Genomic DNA, 7,997 nt, shown 5'->3' with positions numbered 1-7,997 from the left:
CTTCTTGGTTTTTGAGGTCCCCCACCATTGTCCTGCAGCATTCCTATTTGTGGGGAGACGTGAACCCCACATCTTCCCACACCACCATCTTGACTCCACCTACATGTAGTATTTTGGTTGCATAGAAAACAAACACATAATAAAAAAATTTAATGAATAATATAATGTTTATTATGGGAATAACAACTTTTAAAAACTTAAGGATGAACTATGATGGATTTATAAGTGAAAGAATTATTATAAAAATTTTAATCATATAGAATTTCCTAATAAATTAAGGAATATATCATACCCAAAATGGCAATATTTTCAAATTAATTTATAACATAATTAAATTCCAATAAAGCATGATTATTCTAAAATATATGAAACATACATTGGAACACAGCTAACTTATTGAAATGTTCATCAGTAAAGAAAAATATAGCAGAAAATTTAATATCTTTTTGAATAAAGGAATGAATGATAGGATACATGCCATACTGTACCATAAGTCCAAAATAATAAAAAAAAATAACGTATCATATACATAAAGAAAAGTGAATAATCAAGTGCAAGATTTGAAACCTAACAGCAGATGTTAATATATAAATATATTTATGTATTTCATATATGCTATAGAATGCAAAATACTCATATAAAAAAAGTGGCATTGTATATAATAACATTGAATTTTAATGTAGTGGGGAAAAGAAGTGGTTTTAACACGTCTTAAAGATAACTGGCTAATTATTGGGGAAAAAATTCAAGTTAGATATTTAATGTACACCAAGTATAAAAAACATTTTTCAGGTTTAAAATAGAAAAATATGTAAAATGTACATTTCTGGAAAGAGAAGAATATATTTCTGTAATTTTAAGATGGTAAAAATTGTGCAGATTAGTGCTGTACAATGAAACTCTCTGTAATTATGAAAAGGTACTATATGAATATCATTTGGGAAATCTCTCATCATCCTCACACCCAATCTACCAGCTTACTTTCATCTATATATATATATATATCCTCTGCTTTCAGCTCTTTTACTACAGATTTGTGCTCCTGCTCCTGTCAACAACATCTGTTTTGCCTGAACTCTTGATCAAATCTATTTTTGCCTTCTCAGTTTATGCCCTCCGATTATTCTCTCTCATGCATTCTTGATTTCTCCCCCTCCATGCCATAATTTCCATCAGCATACAAATATGTACTAGAATCTCCAATTAAGATAAAAATATCTTCTGGCCTTATGTTTCCCTTCAGCTTTGACCCTATTTTTTCCACTCTACTTCTTAGCTGAAATTATTTAAATAGTTGTCCATATTTGGCATCCTCATTTCCCCACCCCATATTCGATTTATGATTTATTTCAAAAGTCTTCCACAGACAGCACTCCATTTAAACTGTCAAGATTGTGGACCCCAGCTTCATCCTTTAAATACTTCCTTCTCTTGGCTTCATGACTCCTTATTTTTCTTTCTTTTTCTCTATCAGCCTCCCTTAATTCTGTTTTTGGTACTTAGTCATCTGTTCAACTTCTGAATATTATTATTTGATCTTGGCTCAGTCTTGAACATTCTACTTATCTATACATTTCCTTAGTGATTCTATCCAATTGCCTAATATTAAATGCTATCTATATGCTGTTTCCTCAGACTGTATCTCCAATCTCAGCTTTTCCAGAAAAATACAGAAAAATATAAACTCATAAATTCAACTACTTAATTGATATTGCAATTTTGACCCCTTTCAGTAGCTTAAAGGTAACTTGGCCATAGCAGAAATATTGATAATTCTCTAAATCTGCTCTTACTATGTCTTCCATATTCGTAAATGGCACCACTTTCCATCACTCAAGCCAAACGTCTTGGAGCTATGCTTGAATAATTTAACTTCCTCACATCACAGTCTCTTTTTAACTCCAACATTCGTGACTCTTCTTAAAGCTACCATTAGAATAGAACCACTTTCAGAGAGATTCCTACTTCTCTCTGCCTTTCATATGGTCTTAGTCTGAGTCACAATCTGTTCTCACCTAAACTCTTTCAATTGTTTTCAATGCTATGGGACTGAATTCTGTTTGGTCCCTTCACCCCACTCCCACCCTTATCCTGTCCCAGTCATATTTTGAAGCCCTAACCCTCAATGTAATGATATTTAGTGATGAGGTCTTTGGGAGATAATTTGGTTTAGAAGATATCATGAGGGTGGAGCCCTCATAATGGGATTAGTGCCCTTATAAGAAGAGACACCAGAGAAGTTTCTCTCTCTCTCCTCTCTCAGCCAGATGAAGAAACAGCCAGAAGAGGGCTGTCTGCAAGCCAGAGAGAGCTCTCACCAGAACCAGACCATGCTGGCAACTAATCTTGCATTTCTCAGCCCCTAGAACTTTGAGAAATAAATCTCTGTTGTTTAAGCCACCCAGTCTACAGCACTTTGTTATGGCAGCCCAAGCTAATATACTTTTTAATTGTATTTTCTTTTTTCCATTTTTGATTTCCTATTACCTTTTCTTTGCTTAGCAGCCAGGGTGATAATTTAAATGCCTATATTATACTTTGTATAAAACATTTCCAATGGCTTTCTTACCCTTAGAATAAAATTCAAACTTGTTATCCTGATCTTGTTCATATTTACCTTTCTGATCTCACGTTGCACTATATTATTCTCTCACTTTTCCACTATGTTTCAGCCACACTGGCCTTCTTATCACATCTTTAACATGGATACTGTCTCAATAAGTTCAAACCAAAAATATTCCTCCTCTGATTTTTGCTTCATTGGCTCCTTTCTAGGAGCCCAGCAATTTAAGTTAGCCACTATCTCACTCTAAATTTTAAGACCTTATTTTAATTATTTTCTTTTTGTACATGATATATATTCTTATTTATTTAGCTTGTACGTTGTCCATCACTGCCTAAAATAAGGTAAACTTGATTCTTCCTTGTTCAACAATCTTTTTCAGTGCTTACTATAGTAAGAAATAAATATTCAGTAGAACAATAAAGTTTTGTGTAGAAATTAAATATGATGTTAATACCCACTGTTGCATTAGCGTCTGATAATCTTTTTTTGAGACTGTAAAACTGGCATTATCTGACAAGATTTAAAATGGAAATGCCCTTGAACTACTAATTCTACTTCTTTCAATCTGTCTACTTGCTTAAATCTATCCTTCAGTTATGGTTTCATAATGAATAAATAAATAAATATATATAGATAGATAGATAGATAGATAGATAGATGATAGATAGATATACTTTATTTTTTTTGGAGGGGTCAAGCCAACCCTGCTTTTATTTCAAGAGATTTTCTCCATGGCTGACAGGAGCTCAGGTTTAAGGACACAGGAGTTCTGCTCGGCCCCCACAGCCTTGAAGTCCTCTAGAAAGGCCACCCTGAAATGAAAGTCAGGAGGGCTGAGGGCATCAGCCACCACTCTTTCAAGGCCAGGTTCCTGTCCTCCGATAACCTGTGCGCGCTGAAAGCCAGCAGCTCCAATGCAGCCAGTCACTCTGCAAGGCCTCCAGGATGAATTCACACAGTACCGTGAGCTCCCTGATGTGCCATGATCTTAGAAGGTCCACTGGAGGAGGCAGTGGTCTAGGGAGCTGACTCATAGCAGCGTGTAGGTGTATTTTGCATCTCTCTAGCTCCTCCTTCTGCACTGCCTTGGTGCACACCACGCTCAGCCCCTCCTTAGCCTCTAACCTGAGCCTCTGCTCTGACTTGATCTTCTCTGCTGTGAGGTTGAAGAAGACCCAGCAGGTAGAACTGAGAGGCCAGGGGTGAGCACGGGAAGGTCCGGTGCTGTGGGTCAGGTGCTCCACACCGGCTCTGGGTGAAGCAGCTGCTCCTGGTGCCTCTCCAATTTCTGGGGCTGGAACAGGGCGGCCTTGCTCAGCATGCAGAACTCTTCAGGGTGCTCTTGATTGGAAGCTGGAAGCATCGCCTTCTGGAAGCCACAAGCCTCAAAAACTTATGGGTCCTTTCCAGGCTGTAAATGCATTCCTGAAACACCTTGTTCTATAGCTTGATCTCCTGGTACTTCTCCTCTGGATGCAGAAGGATATTGTCCAGGTATTGGCGATGGTGTCCATACCCAGCTTCACCCTGTTGCACAATTACTGAGTCAGTGAAAAAGTGGAGAGAGAATGATCCATTTGATGTGGGCATCCCTCTGGTCCTTCCTCACAGTGATCCCTGTGAGTGGGCGGGTGAAGTACACTCCAGGGACAGCCATGGGTAGAGCATTCTTTGAGCTCAAGCACCATGTTGGTGCCTGGGGCCTCCAGCCTCCCATTCAGAGTTCCTTCAGCTCTAAGTTCCTTTCTTACCTGGCTCTGAATGGAATCCTGTGTTGGGGGTCTCAGGGCCCTGAGTTACTTATGCTCAAGTCGACTACAGCAGCTGCTGCCACCATCTGCGCCTTATCGGTGGGTCCCCGGCTGGAGACTATAAAAGAAATGTGTACTAATGATATATCATTTATAGCATCATTGGTAATTGTGAAAAACTGGAAACAAACTAAAAATTCAGCAAAAATATAGTGATTAACCATACACTACTTGTGTCGCATTACATAGAAGACATCAAACAAATGACACTGCTGATCATAAGGCATACCATTATATTTATAATATCAAGGGGAAAAGAAGCTCTAACCAATTACAATTATAAAATAAAATCAATTATAGATCATACATAAACTTCAGAGATATAAAACACAAAAAATCTATATCTTAGAAACAATTAAATATAGTTTACCAGAGAAGACTTTAAAATACTGAATTGTTTCATATATTTTGCAGTTGTTCTAAAATAGTTGGGTGTGTGCATGCATGTGGGTGTGTGTGCACATATATGTATAACAAGTTGTGTGCTGCTAAAATTTTGAGAATTGACTTTTCCCCTGTAATGACCACCCCCCAAATCCCTATTTATAGTGTTTGTCAATTTCATAGTGTATATATTTCCACTATGCCTTATTTCAAGCTACCAACATGATGTGACTTATGGGGATTTGGGAAAAGATGCACACAGTTGGCTTTTGTAAGCCAGTATAAGACAGCTCCAGCATACTACTGCAAATAGTTATGGATACAGTCCAGGGCCTTTTTAATTTTCTATGAATGTATCTATGTATCTATCTATATGCATATATCTGTGTGTATTTATATATGTATGTCTAAATATGCATATGTATTTTTTAGAAAAAGGTCTGTATATATGTTATGGAGGTTGGTATAAATTTGGAGTTGTTTTCTTGACAGATCTCTGTTTAACAGGCACAACACGCTAGGATGTCCCCTTTTCATCCATAAAATATGTTGACCATGGTTGCCGAAGGCAGCCTGAAAATTAGTGATTAGTAGGTTTCTTTCAATTATGGTCATGAACTTCTCCTCCCACCAAAAGTGTTGAGTGCTTAACAACATTCTATTGTTCCCAAATCTGTTTAAACTGATGGCACATTTTCTTATAATTGGTTCATTTATTTAACAATCAGACATGCTTATAAAATGTGAATGAAAAAGAAACAGCATTGTTGTTTCTCTGAAAACAAAATTAAGTAATTTTATGTAATCTAATGATGTCAAATTAAAAAAAATCATTGCTCTCATTTTGGGAGGAGACAAAAAATAAATAAAATTTGGGGATATATATATATATATAATGTATATACATTATATGCATATATAAAATCTAACAAGATTCTGCATTCAAATTATTTTTAAAGGGTTCTTAAGTACTCACTTCCCTTACATCAGAAATGGAAGTCAAAGAAAATGTGCTTCATTCAAGAAAGTAATGATGTTAAGAACATAATAATAATCTCAAAGAAAAGACCTTGATTGTATATGGTGGCTTTGTAAAGTGTCAACGGAGTGCCAGGCTGTACTTGGTTCCTCAGAGTTCCCTTTCCAGTATGTTTCTGGTTAAGGTAGCCCACAAGAGACATTTGTGCACTAGCTTTAGAGGATTGAAGTAAAGCAGCAGCCATATTTTTTTTTTTTTTATGCTCAGAAGTTTGGGTCAGTGTCATCAGGTACTTTTATAGCTGACTCAAATTGTCAGTCATTTGATGCTTACCTTGTCAGCATGGGGTTGCTGCTGATCCTACAGCTGCTCCAGATGTTCTTTGATCCTCCTTCAGATTCTGACTCTTGAGTCAAGGGTGGGGTTACCTCCAAGATGAAGGATGCCAGCTTCTCCTGAAGGACACCCACATCATCAAGGTTAAACTTAGTGAGAACTGACATGGCCTCCAATCCTTAGGTGAGTTCCTGTATATGCTTGTAGGGTGCCTATTGTTCACATTTATCTTCCGTTTCCAACAGCCTGCCTTGAAGAAGTCAAGTCCCAGAGTTAGACTTGAAGGCAACTGGTATACTGTATTTCCAAATATGATATAACAAACTCAATTTATTTACCTATGATTCCCATTTTAACTGTTTTTTTATCGTATTTAACTGAAAACCACTGATCATTATGGCACCTGATAACACAGCTTCTATATATACTCTAATACTCAATAAGGGTCATGTCAAGTTGGAAAAAAAAGCTTCGCTATTACAAAGCTGAAGATTGTACAAATTTTATTGAGGAAAAAAAAAACTTTTATAACACCAATTTGGCAGCATATGTCTTATCTTCAGTCTTAAAAAAACTGTATCTTAAAATCTAACACATTTCCACTATTTAACCTAAAAGGATAGTACTGCACCTAAAGATGTGTGATTTAGGACGTTCGTTACATTACCCTCAATTAAAAAAAAAAAAAGAAACATCTATATTTCTGATAAAATAAGAAAATAGTTAAGTAAATTAGGATAAGCCTGTATGATAAAATATTTAGAATTTTTTTTTGCGGTACGCAGGCCTCTCACGGGGCTCACGGGGGAAGCCCAGAAATTATTAAAAGAAGTGTCTAAACTGTAGGAAAATATCAGTGATATAATTTAATTAAATCATTAATTTAATATTTTAAATGTCAGTACTATGATCATTTAAAGAAGAATATCAAACTGCATTTATGGATATAATAACAATTTGTATATATATGTGCACTTCTGGGTTTAAGTTTGTGAATGAATAAAAGGCTAAAAGAGGGCTTCCCTGGTGGCGCAGTGGTTGAGAGTCCGCCTGCCGATGCAGGGGACGCGGGTTCGTGCCCCGGTCCGGGAGGATCCCACATGCTGCGGAGCGGCTGGGCCCGTGAGCCATGGCCGCCGAGCCTGCGCGTCCGGAGCCTGTGCTCCGCAACGGGAGAGGCCACAAGAGTGAGAGGTCCGCGTACCGCAAAAAAAAAAAAAAAAAAAAGGCTAAAAGAAAAATATTTCATAATATCAAGATAATTTTATCTGTGAATGAGGAGATAATAGGTGATACCATTGCATGTAAATTCTTCATTTTGTAATTTTTTTAATTTTCCAATTCTATATCTCTATTGCATTTACGATAAAATGTGTCAAACAATTTTTCAAAATATACTAGAATAAAAGAAACAGCATAGAGATAACTTTTTGTCTTTTTTATAACAAACCACTGTCATGTGTGACACAAAATTATTTTATTACTATTTCTTCAGGCCTAGGAAGTATTATGAAATGTGGATATTTTAGCATCATGACAGCCTCATTTTTTTTTTTTTTTTTTTTTTTTTTTTTGCGGTACACAGGCCTCTCACTGCTGTGGCCTCTCCCGTTGTGGAGCACAGGCTCCGGACCTGCAAGCTCAGTGGCCACGGCTCATGGGCTCAGCCGCTCCGCGGTATGTGGGATCTTCCCAGACCGGGGCACGAACCCGTGTCCCCTGCATCAGCAGGCGGATTATCAACCACTGCGCCACCAGGGAAGCCCAGCCTCATTATTTTTTATTCATACTTATAATTATTGGCCTAGGAGTATACTTCTCTGTAAATTCACAGGAAAGATAAAATACCCTCAATTTATTAATCTACATATTTTTTTAAACTCTGGGATTAGTCATCCCACCATAGAATTTTGGCACATCT

General features: G+C 37.0%; 1 pseudogene; it reads right to left on the bottom strand.

Moving 5' to 3' along the window:
• Positions 1–3,270: 3,270 nt before the first annotated feature.
• Positions 3,271–4,735, bottom strand: LOC111171604 (UBX domain-containing protein 6 pseudogene; annotated as a pseudogene).
• Between the last annotated feature and the right edge of the window lie 3,262 nt (positions 4,736–7,997).

The sequence above is a fragment of the Delphinapterus leucas genome, chromosome 5 (assembly GCF_059928025.1).
Source record: "Delphinapterus leucas isolate spDelLeu-1000000601 "Yukka" chromosome 5, BTC_Dleu_Yukka2, whole genome shotgun sequence".
NCBI lineage: Eukaryota > Metazoa > Chordata > Mammalia > Artiodactyla > Monodontidae > Delphinapterus > Delphinapterus leucas.
The sequence above is the reverse complement of the archived record's forward strand: the minus strand, read 5'-3'. Positions and strand labels throughout refer to the sequence as shown.